General features: G+C 34.8%; 2 pseudogenes; one reads left to right on the top strand and one right to left on the bottom strand.

Annotated features, from left to right (window-relative positions):
* Window positions 1-203: 203 nt before the first annotated feature.
* The window catches only part of LOC142636109 (26S proteasome regulatory subunit 4 homolog B-like), a 45136-nt pseudogene continuing 21303 nt past the window's right edge, over window positions 204-24036 (bottom strand).
* Window positions 1036-2978, top strand: LOC142616580 (uncharacterized; annotated as a pseudogene).

The following is a 24036-nucleotide window of genomic DNA, read 5'->3' as shown; positions in this document are numbered from 1 at the left end:
ATCTCCATTAGAGAACTCATCAAATTAAAATTTCTTAGTCAACCCATGGCGGGCCTAAATTCAATACTAGTGATGTCCAAAAAAAAGGTGTTGGCATTCTACTGTTTAGCAAAATATTTCACATCAAATTAATTTGACATCAAAAGCTAAAAACAACAAAGAGGATGCACATGTATTTTCCCGCCAGTGGAACTGGCCACCTTCTACATATAGAGCCCTTCTGGCACCCCTTCTTTCTTTTTGTACATCACTCTTTCCTTGGCTGTCTTGAAGTCTGCATGTGTCACCTGAAGCAAACGTAAAAGATGTTAACAAGTAATTAAATCAGGTCAAAAAATTAAAGAGATGAGCCAATCCAAGGAAGCAGCAATAGATTAATCAACCAATATCCTTCATCAATAATAACCCATACCCACAAAAGTTGAGAACAATGCACCCATGCATACTTCGTTCAGGCTAGTACCAGAACATGGCATTATATAAGATAAAATAGAGGCTAGGGTTGCATCAAGTGGCAGCTATTAAAACTCCTAAGCATCATGAAGGCAAATTGAAGAGTTTAAATGCATGCATGTATAATGTATTTGTGAAATGGGTTATATGCACACATGCACCCCCTACCCTCCATGCACATGCTTCAACACCAAATATACATATGAAATAAAAGTGAAGTTAAGACTAAGCAAGAACAAACAAAATCTGCCAATGTATGTGTTAAGACTAAGCAAGAAATATTGTGTCACCTTCATACGGTGCTCTCTTAATGCAAGCAAGCCAGCCTCGGTACAAATTGCTTTGATATCAGCCCCAGAAAACTCATCTTTAGTCATCACAAACTCTTCTAAGTTGACATCATCTGCCAATGTCATTCTTGATGAGTGTATCTGAATTGCCCAAAACATGAACATATAAGCAATAAGATCTTTATAGTGAAAAACAAAGGAATTGTGTTATCATTCACAATGGTATTCCATTTCTAGGTACCTGGAAAATACGCCTCCTTGTTTTTATGTCTGGCAGAGAGAATTCAATCTTCCTGTCAGTTCTACCAGGAGGAAGCAAGGCAGGATCAAGACTTTCGATTCCTTGTCCGGAAATCTTCCACTTGATACTAGGATCTCTTGTCCAAATATTGAAATTCTGTTACTTGATTACAACAAAGTTAGTGGTCCTGTCCCATCATATTTTTCATATTGTTCCAAACTAATCCAAATAGATTTTGGTAAAAACTTATTCTCCGGACCAATTTCCATAAGTTTGGGAAACATAAAATATCTGAAAATGCTTGGTTTTAATGATAATCAGCTAACAGAGGATCCTGGACATCAAGAGCATAATTTCCTTTCAACTTTAACTGGTTGTAGTTGTTTGGAAATACTATCTATATCCCTCAATCCCTTGAATACTAAAATTCCGGATGCCATTGGAATATTTTCAATTTCGTTCAAAGTCATTGCTGCAAGTCATAGCCAAATAAAGGGTCATATTCCAATAGGAATTGGTTCCTTGAAAAACTTGAACTGGATTGAATTGAGGGGTAATCGTTTGTCCAGCAACATACCATCAACAATTGGGGGGTTGGAGAGCTTGCAAAGATTATATCATAAGGATAACAAGAATGAGGGATTCATTCCAGAACAACTTTGTCAATTAAAGAACTTGGGAGAATTGTTTTTATCAAATAACCAAATCTCTGGATCCATCCCAAATTGCATTGGAAACCTCAATCTTTTACAAAGATTAAACCTAAGTCATAATGGATTGACATCATCAATCCCATTGAATGTATGGAGCCTTGAAAATCTGCTTTTCTTGGATTTATCATCAAATTCCCTAGGTGGATCTTTGTCTCCAAACATGACAAAATCAGCTGCTATTGAGCATGTGGATTTATCTCGTAACCAAATTACTGGAAATGTTCCAAGTATAATTGGTACTTTTGAAAGCCTAGGTTTTCTTAATTTGTCAACGAACTCATTTCAAGGAGACATTCGACAATCTTTTGGACAATTGAAAGGATTGGATAAGTTGGACCTTTCAAACAATAATCTCTCTGGTGCAATTCCTAAGTCTCTTGAGGCACTAACATATCTCAAGTATTTGAATTTGTCATTCAATAAGCTATCAAAAGAGATTCCATTTGGTGGACCTTTTGCAAACTTTAAGGCAGAATCATTTTTAGGTAATAAAGCACTTTGTGGCAATTCAAATTTTGGAGTTCCACCTTGCATGGGACTGAGTTCTCCTTGAGTATCAAGAGTGAAATTTTTTTTGCTAAGATATATTATTCCTGCCATTGCATCAATTATAATCTTTGTAACATTGGTCTTTATGCTGAAAAGACATCCACAATGTGACATGAAAATTCTAGGTTTGCCGATCACATTGTGTGTAGTAGATCATAGAATGATATCACATCAAGAGCTTTGTCGTGGGACAAACAACTTTTGTGAAAGCAACTTGCTTGGAACCGGAGGTTTCAGTTCTGTGTACAAAGGGATACTTTTTGATGGAGCAATTGTTGCTGTCAAAGTTCTAAACCTACAAATGGAGGGTGCTTTAAGAAGTTTTGATGTTGAATGTAAGGTGTTAAGGGCAATCCGACATATGAATTTGGTTAAAGTTATTAGTACATGCTCAAACCTTGACTTTAGAGCTCTTGTACGCTGCAGTACATGTCAAATGTTAGCCTTGAAAAGTGGCTATACTTTCACAACTACTGCTTGAATCTTGTTCAAAGAGTAAACATTATGGTTGAAGTTGCATTTGCCTTGGAATATCTTCACAATGGTCAAGCAAGATCTGTGGTACATTGTGATTTAAAGCTTACTAATATTCTTTTGGACGAGGACATGGTTGCACATGTGGTTGACTTTGGAATTGCAAAGATTTTAGTCGAAAACAAGTATGCAACACAAACTAAAACCCTTGGTACACTTGGCTACATTGCACCAGGTACAAGAATTCACCTCTCTTAATTTAATTACTAGGCTTATTTCATGTATAACAATAATAGTGGCTAATTTTGGGAATAACAATATGCGTGGTAGTGTTGGTTAGAAATCACCTCTGTTAATTTAATTACTAGGAAACAATTTATCAGAATTATGGTATGTTTACTCATGTTTAGTTACTTTGATAGTAATGAAAATAAAATCAAGGCAACTGGAGGACATGGTTAAGAACATATGCGATTAATAATTTAGAAATCATGTGCTCAAGTTGCTAAGAGCCTTTTATAGCTCAATTTGTGCGCACTTTTTCATGTCACCAATGGAGACACTAGAGTTGAAATTCTTCCTCTCCCAACTATTAAATTACCAAAAATTGTGTGCTTTAGTAGAAATAATTAAATATTAGTCAATTTACTTAAGAAATACATTCATATTCGGAACCATATTAATTGTAATAATTTACATTCTTCTATTTTCAATGATGTGTAATATAACTGAAATTAACTCCTTATTCCCAAAATATTATAACACGTATTGGGTGTTACATGAATATCTAAATCTATATAAAAGCAATTAGCAAAAAAAAAAAAAAAAAAAAAAAAGCAGGAACCTTTTTTTTTTTTTTTGAGAAGAATAAAAGCAGGAACCTCAGCTATAATAGTTTAAGGTTCTGTCAGATAATGCATTATATGATTCTTTTTAGGTTAAATACAAATTGCCACCTTCAAGTTTGCCTAAAATTCAACTTAGTGTTATAACTTTAAATTCATTCAATTTAATATCCGAACTTTTAAATTTATTGAATTCAATCCTGCTATTAGTGTCCATTAGGTGATCTTGCCATTAATTCAAAAAATTAAAAATTAAAAAAAGAAAAAATTTTAAAAAATACAAATTAATTTCATTTTTTTTTCCAAATTGAAGGGAGAAAAAAAGAAAAAAAAGAAAGACAGAAGGGAATTTATTCAGCTATCAAAAAAAATTCATTCAACCACCCATCAATCCAAATCAAATCCATTCAACGAAAACTCAAATTATGGCCGAAATCCATTCAATCCAAATCAAATCCATTCAATCCAAACAATGTCTGAACCCAATCAGTCTAAACCAAAATTGATACATACACAATTTTTGGGGGAGAAAATATAAATATTTAGAAAAAATAAGATATAATTTTTCTTATGGAAATAAGATAAAATTTTGGTTACTTCTAATGAACCATATGGTATAATTGACATACAAAATTTAAAGAAGGGATAAAGTTTGGATATGTTGAGGAACTCCTGAGAACCAATTACTATCCAACTTGGATTAAAATAAATAAGGACTCAAATACCAACTAAACAAAACATTCGGACTCATCCTAACAAACCTAAGGTTAGGATGAATTCCGATAACACAACAACAATTCTGGCTAAATAACTCAACCTATCCCTTTTCTCCCAAAAATAAAAACTCTACCTAATAATCCCACTACCACACGTCTCCTTCATGAAAACCAACTGTGCTATGCACTTTTACAATAAGTCTCATAGGTAGTAAATTGTTATTGAATCTAATTTGAGTTCATATTGAAATTATATTTTTGCTCACCAATAACAACCATTATAACAATTGGTTACTTAAAATTTGTTGTAAAAATGCTGTGAAAATATTGAAACATAGCACCTCTCATCTCTGTTGGAAAATTTAGATTCCGGTTGATAGAATTAACAAGTTTTTAACCCAAGTTATTAATTAAGTTTATTATGAACAAAACTTATTAAAACAAACAAACATCAATATCATGTCAAAACTAAGTGCAGTGGAAAAATAAATAAGACAAGATATGATGACCTAGGAAAACCAATGAAACCAACCAGTTTCACAGTAAAAAAACTCGGGGGGAAACCTTCCCAAAAAGCAATTCACTATAGTAAAGAGAAGTTTCAGATCTAGTACAAAACCTTTATCCCTAGACTCTACAATCCCCGTAGATGAATTCACAACAGAAACCTTTTACTTCTTCAGAACCTCTGAACTCTTCAATATATGAACGCCACCCTTTGATGCACGAATCCCAGTACGTGACTAGCCAACTACGCGAATCTCAGTACGCGACTTCAATCACCAACTAAAGAAGAAAATGTTGGTTGCAAAGTTCTTCACTTCATCAATAATGAAAATCAAGAAGCACTTGGTTACAAAACCTTAAGGCGCAAAGACATAGTGGCTTCCTTTTTGAGAGAATAAGGCTTCGGTCACTTTTTGCATATGTTCTCCTTGTATTTTCTTATGTGACGACCTCTAAAATAAGCTTTATATATGCCTAGGGTTGTGAGAAAAGAAACCCTACACAAATACAAAAGCCTGGCCCAAAAATCAAATCTGAAAATTCTGATTTTTGTAACCTCGATAGATACCTTGATAGATAGCATTTGTCGAGCCTCATTAAACCTCGATAGATAGCTGTCCGTCGAGCAGCTGTCCAGCAGGCGTCTAGCTTTAGTAAACACCTTTTCTTCACTAGTTTCTTGGTCCAATCTTCATGGCTTTAATACTAGACTTGTAAAAACATGTTCTTTGAAGTATTAAACACATCCTAGATCTACCCAAATACAAGTAAAATGCGTTTTGTCAAAAGATTAGCCAACTACATAAAATATGTCCTTAACAATCTCTCCCTTTGGCAATCCGTGACAAAACCACAACAAACAAATGAACATATATGAGAGAAGTTATAAATCACTCAACTTATACACACTTGTTGAATACAATAAAATCTACCATAACACAAACTCTTGAAAACTTTGCAAAAAGATAGTTCATGGCATGGAAGACTTTGACAACCTGTATTTTTGAAACACTTTAAACAAAACACTTTAAACAAAACACATCAAGGCATCTTTGTGTGAAGCAGAAATAATATATTGCATACAAATAAAGAAACATGTGTATAAATAAAGAAAAGAAATAACACATGTAGAGGTAGGTGAAGAAAACATACATCATCACATATATATCACTTGATAAACACAATGTATATAAACATGGTCACAAGACCTAAGGTACAAGAAGAAGAAGCTAAAAGTAGCTCCTACAACAACAAAGAGGTAAACATTCCCCCTAACAAGATGAAACACAACTTCCCTTTACAAGGAATGTATTTCTCCCCTTAACTTGTAGAATCTTAATGAAAGAAATTACAAATTCTCTAATTTCTCCCCCTTTTTGTCACGATTGACAGAGGATACAAGAAACTAGAAAGCTTCACTCGAGAAACATAAAGATGATCAAGGATGATCAAGGGGTACAAAGAATCTATAAAAATGCATGAATGTAATGAAACAAGATGCTATGAAAGACAAGATAAGAGAAACATGCAAAACATGTGAAAAACAATGCATGCAGAGGATCTCGATAGATTGAGAGGTGTCGAGAAGCTATCGAGCATACCTCGATGGATTGAACAACTATCGAGAAGCTATCGAGGGGACATGAACTTTCTCGATCGATATACCTAGCTATCGAGAGGTGTCGAGATTGCGATAAGATGCAATATAAGAATTCGATAGATAAGCCAGGTATCGAGAGGTATCGAGAAGGTGTCGAGATGGCTGAAAAATGGTTTTTCAAGAAAGGAAAAACACAAATATGAATGCAATCAAATGTGCAACTCATCCAATGACCCAACCAACATTATAACCTCTTAAAACATCTCTCAATCAACAAAGAGTTAAGCATTTAGCTCCAAAAACACACACACACACACACACACACACACACACACTAAACAAGTCTAACCAATTTTATATTTCAAAAATAAGTTAAGACAGTTTAGTGAGCATACATTAACACATTCAAACCTTATGATGGCCAAATCACATTGTACCTACACATGTATCAAGGGTAGCAAAGAATATTATGTGTTGTGTGTGAAAACATCACAAGATTGCATAAGTGTCTCTATGTTATGACGATTTGAGATATAAGAAAATCACTTTAACTTACACACAATCATACTGTTTGATGGGGACTATCACCTTTGAGGTACATCCTATAACTCCCACATCTTCTAGAAAACACGCTTGCAATCATATTTAAAGCATTTTTGATCTTTTTGCTTTTATTTTCTTTGCATATTTTCTTTTTATTAAGCAAATCATGCATGAGTATATGAAAGAGAGAAAAGAAATACCTAGTTATGTTAAGCTTTTGACATTGCACTTTTGCTATGCCTAAGCATACAAATGTCATATCATGATTGATGAGTAATAGTGGTGAGATGGTTATTTATGCCTTTCTCTTAAGATTTTCTAGTCCTACCCGTAAAAAAGAGTGATACGAGTGTTAAGTTCAAGAGATTACTTAACCTTACTCATCATAAACAAAGAGCTACAAAACTCGCATGCTTAATTGTGCATAGAGATGCTCATCTAAGTTACAAGAGCTACAAAGTTTAAAAAAATCTATTTCAAAGGCCATTTTAAGGTTCACAAGAACCAATGTACACATGCACACACTGTTTTTGTATTTTTCAATTTTTTTCTCAATTTTTATTTTTATTTTGAAAACAAACAAAATAAAAACTAAACAACTAAACAAAAACAGATAAACAATCATGAAAGCATGAAAGAAAGATGCATATGCATGAAAGCATGATTTCAAAAGCAGATAAGAAATCAAGCAAAGAGAGTCCTACTACAGATAGAAATAATTAAAGTAAAGGACAAACAGAAAAGACAATTAAGTCTTAGGCTCCTTTCTCACCCACACAGCACGAGTCTTTGGTCGTGAAGATGAAAAGGCACGTGTCCTAATATGTCTACTAAAGGACATAGAAGAATTAAGATTCTCCTGGAATTGAGTTAAAAAGCTCAGGACTTTTAATAACTCTCCAAACAAATATGTAGGTCATTGAGAGGAAACCTGTGACTGTTTGGACATTTGCTTTTGAAGATACAACTTGAAGCAATTAGGACGAATGTGTCTGGAAACACCACAATGGTGACAAACATGAGGTCTAATAAAGGATTTAGAATTAACCAAAACAGTTTTGGATTTCATACCTTTATTACCTTTCTTGGATTGAGGCACAATGACAGTCCTTGATCCAGAAGCCATGGAAGAGGAGAGGCTGGAGGAAACAACATATCCTAAGCCAGTCTTATCAGAACTAGGCTTTTGAGCACTCAAGACTTCATCAAGCTTTGCACTAGACATCCTCTCTATTTAAGTTATAGCTTAACTAAGCTCAACCTCAAGATTCTTGACCTTCTCTTCTAATGAGGTCTCTACAATGAGAGTCTCAACTAACCTTGTAGTCTCATCCAGTTTGACTAACATATTAGCCTTTTCAGTTTTTACCTTATTAAGCTTTTTTTTACAAAGATGAGAAGTCTTTTCAGATTTTATGAATTCAGTGCATAACTTATCATAGGCTTCCTGAAGGGTCATCTTCTTGGACACTTCATCATCAGAAGAATCATCACTGTCACTAGCACTTTCCACAATCACCTTATCGGTTGAGGTAGCAAAGGCTAGAACGTGCCTACATTCATCCACATACTCATCAGAAGAGTCATTCTCAGTGTCATTCCAAGTAGCAACCAACCATTTATCATTTGACTTCTTAGTCTTTTCCCTTATAAGGTAGTTTGGACACTCTATCTTCATATGACCAAAACTCTTGCACTTGTGGCATTGGATGATGGGCTTCTTATTCTTACCCTTCCTAGAGGATTTGGATTTCCTAGGAGGTTTGCCCTTATTCTTTTTCTTGAATTGAAGAAGCTTAATAATCTCATCAGTTATGAAGGTTAGATCTTCATCATCTTCAGAGTCCTTAATCTCTTCCTCTATACCCCTAAGAGCCAAGTTTTTACTCTTTCCACTTTTTCCCATTGAGCCTAATCCCATCTCATAGGTTTAGAGGTTCCCTACAAGCTCAGTCAAAGGAATTTGATCAATGTCATTTTCTTTTTCAATGGCAGTGATCTTGACATAGAATCTTTCAGGTAAGGACCTAAGGATTTTCCTAACAATTTTGGATTCTACTATAGACTCTCCAAGGTTGAAAGCAGAATTCACAATATCTTTGAGTTTAGCATAGAACTCATCAAAAGTCTCATCCTCCTCCATCCTTATTTCTTCAAAGCTACTTTGAAGCTTCACAGTCTTTACAGCCATGGTACCTTCATAGGTGGTCTCAAGAATGGTCCATGCTTACTTGGTAACTTCTGTGGATGATATTTTCTTGAATTCCTCATTGGTTACCCCACAAAACAAAGCATTCAAGGCCCTACTGTTGACATTTGCTGCTATGATTGTTGCATCATCCTAATCCACCGACGATTCCTTTGGCTTAATCTAGCGAACTTCAACAGCTTGCCATATCTGTTCACCTAGAGCCTACAAAAACACTTTCATATGGATTTTTCAGTACGCATAATTAGTGCCATCAAATAAAGGAGGAATCAAAAGAGATTGTCCACGATCCATGAAAACGAGGGTCAAGGATCACACTCAGGAAATTAATCTAATCAGAGTGTACCCGCTCTGATACCACTTGTTAGGAAATTTAGACTCCGGTTGATAGAATTAACAAGTTTTTAACCCAAGTTATTAATTAAGTTTATTATGAATAAAACGTGTTAAAATAAACAAACATCAATATCATGTCAAAACTAAGTATAGTGGAAAAATAAATAAGACAAGATATGATGACCCAAGAAAACCAATGAAACCAACCAGTTTCACAGTAAAAAAACCTGGGGGGAAACCTTCCTGAAAAGCAATTCATTATAGTAAAGAGAAGTTTCAGATCTAGTACAAAACTTTTGTCCCTAGGCTTTACAATACCCGTAGATGAACTCACAGCAGAATTTTTCTATCACTTTAGAATCTCTGAACTTTTCAATATATGAATGCCACCCTTTGATGCATGAATCCCAATACATGATTAACCAATTGTACGGATCCCAGTACGCGACTTCAATCACCAACTAGAGAAGAAGATGTTGGTTGCAAAGTTCTTTACTTCATCAACAATGAAAATCAAGAAGCACTTGGTTACAAAACCCTAAGGCGCAAAGACGCAGTGGCTTCCTTTTTGAGAGAATAAGGCTTTGCTCACCTTTTGCATATGTTTTCCTTGTATTCTTTTATGTGACGACTTCTAAAATAAGCCTTATATATGCCTATGGTTGTGAGAAAAGAAACCCTACACAAATACAAAAGCCTGGCCCAAAAATCAGATATGAAAATTCTGATTTCCATAACCTCGATAGATACCTCGATAGATAGCATCTGTCGAGCCTCATTAAACCTCGATAGATAGCTATTTGTCGAGTAGGTGTCCAGCAGGTGTCTAGCTTCAGTAAACACCTTTTCTTCACTTGTTTCTTGGTCCAATCTTCATGGCTTTAATACTAGACTTGTATAACATGTTCTTTGAAGTATTAAACACATCCTAGATCTACCTAAATACAAGTAAAATATGTTTTGTCAAAGAATTAGTCAGCTACATAAAATATGTCTTTAACAATCTCAAATACATGTACTTATCAAAAATCCATTCAACGCAACCAAAAAAAACAAGGGGCTACCGTGGGTGATTTTACAACTATCGTGGATGGCCATGAGATCCTCTAGACCTCTACGACTTGGACTTGAGAGAGACAAAGAGAGAAATGTTTTAGGGACTTAAGGCATTCTTGTTCGAATTTAATTACTTTGACAACAATGGAAATAAAATAAAACTAAAAGAAGAAAAACATATTTAAGAACGTATGGTAGCCTTGTGTGCTTACGTTAGTGGAAATAATAGAATATTTGTCACTTCACTTATAAAATACATTCATATCTTGAATTTTATTAATTTTTAACAATTTACGTTCTTCTATTTTTAATGACATATAGCATAATCGAAATTAATTCCCAAAATACTATAACACGTAGTAAGTATTATACTTGGTTCACAGAAATAATTTTTTATTAAAAAAAATGACCTTATAACATACATGCTCATTGCGGGACAACTAGTTACTCCCAATACCAACTGTAAGGGATAATAGCAAATGGACACATCAAGTATTGAAATTTGCAAACATAGAGGGTATTGTATCAACGGTGAGGAAGGTTAGTCAAAATTGTAATTACAAGCATTTATATATATATATATATATATATATATATATATATATATATATATTATAATACTAAAAGCTGAAGCGTAGCAATTAATGTTGCTATGTTTACGTTAAGCCATGTCAGCAGCCATGTCATTACCATATTTTTTTTTTTTGAATTTCTCCTTTTATTTTAAAATAGTTTCCTAAATTTTAAAATACTAAAAAAATGAAAATAATTCTTAGTCTTATCTCCACTGTAAAGCACAATCTTTAGAGCTTTAATTCCATAATGAAGCTCAAGCCCAAGCCCAAGCTTGTGTCTCACAGTTTCAAACTCCCTTTCTGTCTCCTCACGAGGGAATTTGCAGAGTAGCAGTGTGAGGGGGTTGTATATAATAAGGTAGCCAACGTTTGAAAGGATTAAGTAAAATAACATCTCGAGTTTTAGAAACTCGAGATCTATATAAAACTCGAGTTTTAGAAACTAGCTTTGCACTTGCTGTGCACTTACTGACTTGCATTAAAAGGCCACATAGATCTCGAGTCTTAAAGACTCGATTTCTACAAATCAAAAATCGAGTCTTTAAGATTCGATTTGCTACGGAAAAAACATTTTTATACTCATAGATATTGAGTATTCGAAACTCAATATTTAATTAAAATTTGCATAGAACTCGAGTCTTATAGACTCGAGTTTTGCTGGGAAAATTTTTATAAAACAGATACATGCATCATCAAACACAAATAAAAATTTTATCAGCCCTCACTCTCTCACCCATACACTCAGCCTCACTAACTCATTGCCTCACTCACCCATAACTCTCACACCACATTGCCTCTCACTCTAACTCACCACATTGCCTCTCTCACTGCTCTTCTCTCTCAACAAATTCATATCTCAAGTAAGGGTTTTTTGATTTGATTGTCATTGTAGTTGGGCATTAGTTGTTGTTGGGTGTGGGTTAAAGAGTTTGACTATTTATTTTGTAGATAGTTAACATAACTTAGTTAATATACCAATATTGTGAATTATAGAATTTTTTTTTTGTTAGTGTTAATTTTTTGAGTATTTATTTGCATGGTTTTTGTTATCAAAATTTTATTCATCATTTCTAGGCTCTTATTTTTATCAAGATCTTACAAGTTTTTTGACTTTATTCATCATTTTTTTGGGTACGAAATGGGCAGTGAATGAATTGTAATAAATGGGTATGAAATGAGTATGTAATCATGCCCTTTGAATGGGTATGTAATGAAATGAGTGACTTACTCATGCCCTTCGAATGAATTGTAATGAAATGGGTATGTAATTTATGCCCTTTGAATGCGTAATGAAATGACTTTTTTTTTGTATTGGGTATGAAATGGGTAAGTAAATGTGATTAGATATATATATATATATATATATATATATATATATATATATATTTTGGTATTGGGTATGAAATGGGTAGTCTTAGTATGATGGAAAAATTATTTGGCTATGAAATGTGTAACGAATGTGTAATGAAATTCATGCCCTTTGAATGAATTGGAATTTGTACTTTGTGTAGTTTGACTAGATAAAATGTTTTTTAACTAACATAGTAACTTGATTCGAACAGGTTTTAATCAAAAATCACAAAAAAAGAAAAGAAAGAGATAAGCCAAATAGATGTGTCAGTTGAAAGTCAATTGAGTGTAATCAGCGATCAAAATGTTTGAAAATCGAAGCTACAGCTTTTAATCTGTTAAATGTTAGCTTTTAATCAGTTGAAAGTCAATTGAGTCTAATCAGTTTTTAATCAGCTTTTAATCACCCATGAAAGTAATGTCACTTTGAACCCAAGAAATTGTTGCAAACAACTTCAAGTGTAATTATAAGGTATCAAAATTTCCATAGAACAAAATAAGGTATCAAAACTCAAAACCCTTAAATAAGGTAACAACGGAAATTATCAAACACAAATAGTTGGGCTAAACCCAGATGGAATAATTATTTAAAAAGCTCAAATTTTTATAAGAAAAACATACCTTCAAACTTGAAAAAGTATATCTTCCGTTGGTAGGGACAAAGGGGATTTTGAAGGTATGGGTGAAGAGATCGTCTGAAGCTGATTGTGAGGAAAGAGGAGAGCGTTTGAGGGTGAGGGTGAGTTTTGTTGCACATCGAGGGGTTGAGGGTGACTGATTTGGGTGTTTGAGTGAGAGTGTTTGAACTTTGAGAGACTGAGAGGGTTTGAACTTTGAGAGACTGAGACTGAGAGTGTTTGAGAGTGTTTCAACGTTTGAAAGTGGCTGTGACATATGTTTATTGCAGCCAGATCTCGAGTTTTGAAAACTCGATTTCTATGTGGTCAAATTTGCTCCATGTGGAAAATTTTTGTCCACGTAAGGGGATCACAAACACCAAAAATCGAGTTTTAAAAAACTCAAGTTGCAAACAGACCTCGAGTTTTAAAAACTCGAGATGTTAGTTTCCATTTTACTTTTGAAACCTGACAACTAACAAAAATGCTTCATATTTAAGGCCATTTGAAAAAAAATTGTCTCCTCACCTTTTGGTTTACTGTGTTTCACGATTTCTATCTCCCCACCTTTTAAACAGCAACCCTTCATCAGTGTTAATTTTTTAGCAGTTTCAATTCCTCAACGGCAACCCTTCAGCTTTTGCTAACGCCAACCTGTAACAATAGTCTCTTCGTCTTCTCTCATTTGTCTCTTCCTCTCCTCACAATATATTAATACTGACAAAAGGTGGATGATTCAGTTCAGGTATCTGTGCTCTATTCTTGTGACTGCCCCACATAATAATTCAATGTAAGGATTAGATTATTTTGATTGAATTTTTTTTCTTTTAAAGATTTGTTATTGCCTCTTTCGTGATGTGATATAGATGATTGTTATGTTGATTTTTCTTTGTATTTGATTTTTTTAAGATGTTGAATTTTTGATTGCTGGGTTTTTTGATTAGAGCTCTACCTCTTTTGTATTATGGGTCGTATATGGTTTATTGTGATTTTGATTTCTTCGTGTAGTGCTGTTGTGTGGATACCTCAACAATTTGGTTTGGTTAACATGTGAGGGAAGTTCTTGCTATGGATATGCTAACTGGGTGTTTTAATTGGAGTTCTACCTCTTTTGTGTTGTGGGTCATATATAGGTTTATGTAGATATTGTTTAATGAGAGAGGCTGAACAGTTCATGTAGACTTATTTCCCATATGATATGAGGGGTTGCCCCAAATTAATAAAAAGTGAATCAGAGTGGTCCAAAATTTCCCATATTTGATGTTTGGGTAATGACGCTATTAAAATTCATCCCTAGTTGTGTAGATTGGTCCAAGGCAGGTCCCAGCCGTAAGTTTTCTCATATTGAATCAACCAAAAAATTATCAAAGATTGCCAAATTCCCTTTCAGTTTTTTTTCCCCTTAAATTTCCTCTGATTCTATAAGGTACTTACAAATGGTGCTACTTGGGAAACCAAAATCAGTTAAAACTATCCCAAGTTATTAGTATTTGAAGTTAATATATTTGGCTTTTAATACATGGTATAAAGATGATTTACTTAAACATTTAAAATGTTGTATGAAAAAGGTATTTGGGATCTTATGCATAAGAAAACCTATACTCTTAGGAATAGGCAAAGAATGACAAAAAATTTCACCCTGTCAGCCCCACATACGATGGTTGTGGAACTATGTATTTATAGCAACGATATGAAAAATGGCATAAATACCAACTGTATTAAGGAATGACACACGATATTACACAGATGTTCTCAATACATGCGAATATGTATACAACTCGCTTGCAATAATTCGTGCACATGCAATTTGTTTTTTTTTTTTTGCTCAATAACTAAGTACAATTTGAAATATGGCTTAGCTTGAATTTGATCATCTAGAATTTGGAAAAAAGGAAGCGCCTTGATGAAAATATGGGCTAACTAGTCTTTTGTGGGATACATAGCATTTACAATGCAACCATTAGCAATCCTTTCCTTGACAAAATAAAAACCAATCCTAAGGTGTTTCGTCCTAGCTCGAAACACAAAGCTTTATAATCACATATATATATATATATATATATGTCCCACCAATATCATCACAATAAAAAAATGATAGGCTTGAAAAGAAAACATATACGTTATATAGCATTAGGCAAACCTAAATCGTATCTCTAATATATCACCCTAAGCATGTGTTTGGAAAAAAATAAAAAGCCAGCTTATTTTACTATTCAGCTTATATTTGCTACTATTCATAGACCCACTACACTATTTGGTACTATTTATAGGTCTCACTGTACTATTTTAGTTAACTTTTACCTTTATCTACAGTACTTTCAGCAAAAAAATTTCAGTTTCAGCAAAATAAGCGAATCCCAAACAGACCCTAAATGTTAAAGAGTAATAATCTTTGATTTCATGTTGGATCTCTTGCGTGTTTGTTGTTTTTTAGTGTTTGCTGATATGATTTAATTTTATTGATTTATTTTGCTTTAAATCAATAAAAAATTTATACGGAGTATTGAAAATTTTATAAATAGTAACTATTTAAAAAATTTATACATTTTCTTTTGAAATTAAAATAATACGGAGTAATGAAAAGGCTAAACCAATCATACACACAGCAAACCATGACAAAAAATTTCACCTAAAAATGTGCAATATGCCATTATAGAGTGTTTATGTGACAAAACTTCCATTCCAATTAGCATTTGACAAAAAAAAACTTCTTGTTTGTGTGTAAACAAAAGAAAACACAACCAAAAATTGTTTATCAATATATTTCAAATCATTCATTTATCAAGAAGGAACTCATTTTCCATTCAAAATTAAAAATATCTATGATTGATTTTTTTAAAATTCCGTAGGTTTACCCTTTAAATTTACTACATCTCATTAACAAGCTTTATTTATTTATTTATTTCTATTATTATTACATAGGGATAGAAATTTAATTAGTGAGTTCAATTAAAGTAAATGAGTGAATTATAAACTTGTAGACAACCCCTCTCTCTCTCTCTCTCTCTCTCTATATATATATATATATATATATATAAAAGGTTAGTTAATTATGAAATCAACCTCCTTTGGAGTTCTAAATATACCCAAACCAAAAATTTCAAGAACCAACATCATCAAAGCATCCCAATTCCCAAAGGTAAGAAATCTTTCATTATATTTTTGTTAATTTTTCTAAATTTTTATAGTTTAGTTTTGGAATTTGAGGGTTTTTAATGATTTGAATGATTTAAGACAACTTAAATAATTTCATGTTTTATTATTAAAATTTTAAGAAATGCATATTTAGATTTTACTTGAAACGAGTTATAACTTGATCTGATTCAACCAAAGGATTTACAGAGGGGGAAAAATAAAAAATGCTTGAAATTGAGGGCCCTGACAAAACCCACTCACGTAATATATGTTAGGCGAGACTGTAGCTCTATCACTTTGCCCAAACGAAGACCCATTAATGATCCACTTGGCCTAAATAGACTAATACATACCACATTGGTTGCAAACTCGAGGTTTTAACAGTAGGATTATTTTGAATCAGCACACACTTCAAATCAGTTTTGGAGAAGAAAACACAGTCCCTTGGCACTGCTCTATACTTATAGAGGATCTAGAGCACATCCCTATATTTAGTTGTTTTGTTGTGAATCTAAGAGCCTTAGGCCTCGTGTCGGTGTGGGCTAGGCATTGTCTCATGCTTTTTTGTAAACTTTGTTGGGCACACTGAGCCTAACATGTAATTACCTATCTTGTTTGTCGTATCCAGAAACTAAAATACATCCCACTTTGGGTCATAAGTTAGCCTAAAACATGCAATTCCTAAAATAGGGTTCCTATCTCGATTGGAGAACTCATCAAATTAAAATTTCTTAGTCAACCCATGACAGTGCCTAAATTCAATACTAGTGATGTCCAAAAAACGGTGTTGGCATTCTACTGTTCAGCAAAATATTTCACATCAAATTAATTTGACATCAAAAGCTAAAACAAACAAAGAAGATGCACATGTATTTTTCGGGCCAGTGGAACTGGCCACCTTCTACATATAGAGCCCTTCTAGCACCCCTTCTTTCTTTTTGTACATCACTTTTTCCTTGGCTTTCTTGAAGTTTGCATGTGTCACCTGAAGCAAACGTAAAAGATGTTAACAAGTAATTATTAAATCTAGTCAAACAATTATAGAGATTGAAAGCTCGGATTTGTGTTAAAAACACAAGAGCTATTTAGACCCCAAGAAAAAAAAATTATGGCTTGGTTGATTTTACTCTAACTTAAACTAAGTGCGAAATAGAGTAAATACGAGCGAACAAACAAACCAACTACTTTAAGCCATATTCATTAAAGCACAGCAGTAAAATGAAAGCTAAAAGAGTAGGGAAGAGAGATGCAAACACAAGATAACACTTCGATGTGTTATCGAAGAGAAAACCGAAGAACTCAGCGAGAAACCTCTTCGCTGCCCTCTAAGCGGTAAATCAATTTACTAGACAATAAGTTGGGATACACGAATAGCAAAAGACACTCCAAGCCTAGTCTAGTCAATGCACCTAAGCCCTCCAAACTTTTACTCCAACAAGGCTTCTTGGAACCGTGTCTTGTCTAGCTTTTCGGATCTCGCAATGCGCCCAATTGCATCTGCCAAAGCTTGGCTTCTTCCAATGCTTCCTAGCAGCACAAAAAAACTCACTAAACACTCAGTATGAGTGTTGTAAGTGTTTGAGCTATCAACCTCTCAAGGATTTAGAAATGAAGAGGTAGGAGTAGAGGAAAACCACAATAGATGGTGTAAAGAATTGTGGGTATGACAATCTCACTCTCAAAGGTTGAGGCTAGGATTTTCTTTTCTGAAAAGCTCTCTACTCAATATGTAGGTAATGATGGTATATATAATGTGTATGAGGATGCAGTGGAGTAGATAAGACAAAATAGCAAAACAGAATGTTTCGCGGGTATCTCGCGGGAAGGCCTTACTCGCGAGACACTTGCCTTCCCGCGAGATACCCGCGAAAACCAGCTGTCACCATCTGTCATGGCTCTTCGCATTCCAGTCATATGCAAGGCACATGCATCACTTCGCGGGATGCTTAGACGCGAGCTACCCGCAAAAGCTCTTCTGTTTTCAAATGCTTGAGTCTTCACACTCTCTCTCTCTATCACACAACCCTTACAGGATAACAGGATATAAAAGATTGAACCAAATTACAATCAAATTTGGCATGGAATTAAAGCTAACACAAAATAGTTATAAATCACAACTTTAAAGAGATGAGCCAATCCAAGGACGCAGCATGAAGGCAAATTGAAGAGTTTAAATGCACGCATGTATAATGTATTTGTGAAATAAGATTAAAACTCCTATGCACATGGTTCAACACCAAATATCATATGAAATTAAAGTGAAGTTAAGACTAAGCAAGAACAAATGAAATCTGCCAATGTTATGTGTTAAGCAACATCACAGGGAGAACGTTCATGTATGTGTTAAGACTAAGCAAGAAATATTGTGTCGCCTTCATATGGCGCTCTCTTAATGCAAGCAAGCCAGCCTCGGTACAAATTGCTTTGATATCAGCCCCAGAAAATTCATGTTTAGTCATCACAAACTCTTCTAAGTTGACATCATCTGCCAATGTCATTCTTGACATGTGTATCTGAATTGCCAAAAACATGAACATATAAGCAATAAGATCTTTATAGTGAAAAACAAAGGAATCGTATAATCATTCACAATGGTATCCATTTCTACACATTCTGTACCAAAGTACCTGGTAAGTACGCCTCCTTGTTTTTATGTCTGGCAGAGGGAATTCAATCTTCCTGTCAATTCTACCAGGACGAACCAAGGCAGGATCAAGACTTTCAATTCTATTTGTAGCAAGAATCACTTTGACATCTCCTCTTGAATCAAAATCATCTAACTGGTTCAGCAATTCCAACATTGTCCTCTGGATTTCACGTTCACCACTTGAGTGGGCATCGCATCATACCTGGGTAACATAGTTTAATTAATCATAGATGTTACCTAAAGCACAGGTTGCAGGCAAGAAATATGACAGTGCTATATTAACTTGAGTACCTTTTTGTGCCAACTGCATCAATCTCATCAATAAAGAAAACTGATGGTGAAAGATCATCTGCAACTCGAAAGAGTTCCCTGACTAATTTAGGCCCATCACCCAAGTATTTCTGGATTAATTCACTTCCAACCACACGCAAGAAAGTAGCTGACATTGAGTTTGCCACTGCCTGAAGTAAAACATAAGCGTAATCACAGTTCCCAACCAATATCTAAAATAAATTGACATGAGAGAAACCCATGGTGACTGAATTCCATACAGGCTGTAAAGCATGCATGTAATATATGTTGAATGTGTACCATACAGGTTCCATAAGCATAAATGTAGTATACATTTCTGTTAACATATTACAAACACCAAATCTCTATACCAATTTCAAAGCAAGAGCCCAACTGACTCTATCCAACTTGCAGGTGGCAATATTCAGGATATAGGAAAGGAGTGTGCCAAACCTTCTAAAGCTCAACTTTTCTTGCAAGGGGATTCAAAAGTCAAATATACAATTTAAATTTTAACAGATCATTAATATATAAATAGTTGGGTTTTCTAAATAGACAAGAATGTGAATAAGGCATTCAAGAACAAGTAGTGGACTTCAACTCAAGTTCATGGTGCAGCCACCAACAAACTCTATAAATCTATAAGATTATGATGCAGCCTAAGAAGAAGAAAAGAAAAAAGAGGTTGCAGTATGCAAGAGGTAGCATTCAATACTAGCATCCTAATACATAAACTTATGGAAAGTTAAACTCCTGTTGTGCACTTAACAATGCATACACCTATCATACTAACTTAACAATGCATGCTCAGTTTAACCTGAACAAATTGACCAGAATGTAGCAACAACCATTATTTGGTCAGTGATAAACTAACAATCAGCGCAGAACAAAACACAAAAACAACCAAAAGCATAAAATATATAACAATTATGCACCTTGGCAAGCAAGGGTTTTCCTGTGCCAGGCTCCCCATATGGTATGACTCCTTTGGGGGGTTTAATACCAATATCTTCATACAGTTCAGGATGAGTAAGAGGAAGCTCCACTGCTTCTTTAATTTCCCGAATCTGGGCATCTAACCCACCTATGTCAGCATATGACTCCAGTGGAGCCTTCTCAACTTTCATCACGGACACCATGGGATCAACCTCATCTTGAAGAAGCCCAACCACAGAAAGGACCTGCATAGACCATAAACCATTCAAAATACGATTCAGAATTTGAACACCATACACTAATAAAATATTGGGATGACAGAATACAAATAAAATTTCAAGCTAAGACATAATTGATACAATAGTATTTAAACCTATATTACTCTTTATCATCATATTAGTGTCATTTTTTTTTTGGACCGATTATCATTTATGATCACAGTAAAACTCCAAAATTAAGTGTTTTAGGTATATTGCTTAACCTTTTTTTTACAATGATATCACCCATTAGGGTGCAGCCTAGTGGTGGGAGGCTTGGAATTAGCTATAGACCCGGACATCCTGAGTTTGAATCCCCACTAAAAGTTCCCCTAGATTACTTGATACACAATTCTAGCAGGTGAAGTATGCGGTATTTACTCCTCAAACAAAAATTTTGCATTCCTTTTCTAATGTATCTTTTGCAAGGGCACTTTCACTAAAACCATAATAACCAATCACATTTTCTTTATCCTTACATGCTTCGCCAAACACAATCCTTAGATCCCAAATATCAACTTCCAAAACACATTTGTAACATTGTATTGGTTAGTGGGACACCCAAAAATTTGCACAATTACTGTGCTGAATCACAAAAACAAACAAAACCTTAGTCTTAACATTTTTGGGTCAACTATGGATCCTTGATAGATTAATTAGGGTCCACCATATATATTCTTTTCCTCCATTCTACTCAATCTAAAATCACATTCTTTGCTATTCCCTTAATTAACATGTCCTTTTTTTTTTTTATTTTGACAATTTGATAGTAACAATGGGTGAGAGGGGATTTGAACTCTAAATGTCATGGACATACCACGAAGTATCAACCAGTTGAGCTACAAATGTGATTTTATTACTTCTATTGATGCAATTTTTGGTCTTCCTCCGCCTTTTTTCGATCCCTCAACTCACTCTTACTTACTGGTGCATTAGTCACTCTCTTCTAACCATGAGAGACTCTCCCCCTAAACATGTGCATCTTCCCCTCAATGTCAAGTCATAGTCCCAAAAACATCTCCCCCCTTTTGTCACGAATGACAAAGGGATCAAGAATCATCGTCTAGATTAGCAGGGTGGTCAATGTCAAGCTTCCTCTCCACTCTATCAAACCACGCATCCAAGTGTCTCAAGCAGTAATCAATGCGAGCCTGATCAAAATCCATCCTGGCCTCCATCCTCATAAGTATCTCATACAACAGGTGGTACTGATCAAGAGGCCCTTGTGCAAAGGGAGCAGAAGGTGCAGGAGGTATATCATCATCATCATCCTCAGCCTCATATTGGTCTATCTCATCATCAGTGTTCTCAGCCTCTTGTTTAGCATGAGCCCAATATGTCTCATTCAAACCAATACATGTGTTTGGAGCCCAATATGTACTTTGTGCAGTGCATTGTGCAAAATAAGGCCAAATAGTGGAACATGGTCCAACAAAGCCTAAACCACCATGTACATTCAAGCCAACCCTAGTCCGTCGTGCACAACAAAGTCAATGGTGAAGTGAATACAAGTGTGCAAGGCATGTGCCTAAAGATGTATCATGTGTGGGGAATTATAACATGATGAAATGAGCAAGAAGAGAACCAAAGATTTAAGTCTCATCAAGTAGTTAGTTAGTCAGTTAGGTAGAGCAATTGATTAGATGGTTAAAAGGTAGTTCAGGCTAATCTTAAGCTTACTTTATTAAAGGCCTTATAAAGAGCTTAGGTATAAATGGAACCACGTAATTGTAATTACTCATTATGTGAATGATAAGTAAATTCTCTCTACTCTCTTGGAGGCCATGGCTACCTCAAATTAGCCACCATTTCTAACCTTTGGCTTAGCCTTGTAACTCAATTAGCACCTCTTGGTATTTCTAACGAAAAGGTCTAGGGTTCAAACCCCCCTTCCCCCCAAAAAAACACAATTTCATAGTTCTTTTAAAAATCAATTCTTTTAAACTTTCTAGAGATTTAGATTAGAATTCTGTCGATTTCGCATTCTAAAAACTCTAGGGTTTGCAATTTTAAACATCAGCAATCTCCATGAAAACACAATATTAAACAAATTAAACCAAAAACTAAAACCCTAAAACACAGTAAAAAGAAGAAGAAAAAAAAACCTTATTGTGTGTAAGTATAGCGCAGCCAGGCTCGAGCTGATCCTTATCGACAAATGAAAGAATCCCAACATAGTACTCAGGCCCCACTGACGAACTCACGATGGCATGGTTCTCATTGATGAGCTCTTCGAGATTTCTAACGCTCATGGGGGACCCATGGAGATCGTCGACCTTAGATCGGTCCTCCTTGTTCTTCTCCTCCTGGGGTTTGAGTTTCTCTTGGTTGGCCACAAACTCTTCCTCCATTAGAAGATAGTCTTTGATGTGCTCCAGTTTCAAGAGACGGAACCTTCATTTGCTGAGCGGCGTTACGGCGGGGAGACGACCTGCGGCTTCTGGGCCCTTTTGCTTCCGCTGCTTGTGGCCCACGCGTGACAGAGGAGCTGCCCCTCCATCTTGTTGTTGTTGTTACTGTGGCCTTCGCTTGGTGATGGTGGTGGCGGTAGTGGTGGAATTGGGTTCGATTATGATGATTCCGCTACAGTAGCCATTGCTACACACAGATAGGGATGGTAATTTTTCCCTGCCCTGCTAAATCCGCCCCTCTCCGCTTTGCCCTACATGGGTTTTCCCCGCCCTACAAAGGTGGTGAGGCGGGGATAGGGCATGATTTTAGCCCCGCACCACTGGGCAGGGCAGGGATGGGTTTAAAATTTTTAAACCCAGCCCACCCCGCCCCACTTTACTAAGGGTTATAATTGTAAATTTTTTATATCCTAAAACCTTAATATTTAAACAAACATATTAATATTACACTACAAAAAAATGCCTATTAGCGACCAAGAATTTTTGACGGACCCAAAAAGCCCTCTCAAAAAATCTTATTTGTGATGGCAAAATAAAGCCCTCGTAAATACTTGATAAAATGTGAAATATTTGTGACCAACAAAAAAAGCTGTCGCAATTATGTGTTCTAGCCGTCACAAATACTAATATTTTGGAGGGAAATTTTCCCTCCATATTATTTGCGAGGGACAATTAAAAATCTCTCGCAAAAAGTGTATTATTTGTGACAGTTAAAAGAAAACCGTCACTAATACTAAATTATTTGTGAGGGCTAGGATCGACCTTCACAAATAATCATTAAAATGTCAAAATTTTTGGAGGGAAATGTTCCCACCAAATTATTTCCGAGGGACAGTAAAAATCCCTTGCAAAAAGTTTATTTTTTGTATGGGTTAAAAATATGCCCTTACTAATACTAAATTATTTGCGAGGGCCACGATTGACCTTCGCAAAAAATCAATAAAATATTAATTTTTTTTAGAGATAAAAGTTATTCTAAAATTCAAAGAAAAATAAAAAGAAACACATAAACATATAGCATTTTGTATTCTTTAAATGAACCTTTTGTTTATAGTCTTAAAAAAAACATTTTATATATATCCTATATAAGAAAGGTCTGCCCTTATTTTCTAAATAATTGTACCCATAAAAAAAATGATAGCGCTTTCAACTTCAAAATGGTATCCTAAAACTCAAGAATTTCAACCTTTTGTACTCTCTCTCTCTCTCAAGTGAATAAAAATTTATTCCCATTAAAATAATGCATAAAAGATAAGTTCATAAATCAAATGGTAAATTACATCCG

Source organism: Castanea sativa, chromosome 1 (genome assembly GCF_040712315.1).
Source record: "Castanea sativa cultivar Marrone di Chiusa Pesio chromosome 1, ASM4071231v1".
In the NCBI taxonomy this organism is placed as follows: domain Eukaryota; kingdom Viridiplantae; phylum Streptophyta; class Magnoliopsida; order Fagales; family Fagaceae; genus Castanea; species Castanea sativa.
The sequence above is the reverse complement of the archived record's forward strand: the minus strand, read 5'-3'. Positions and strand labels throughout refer to the sequence as shown.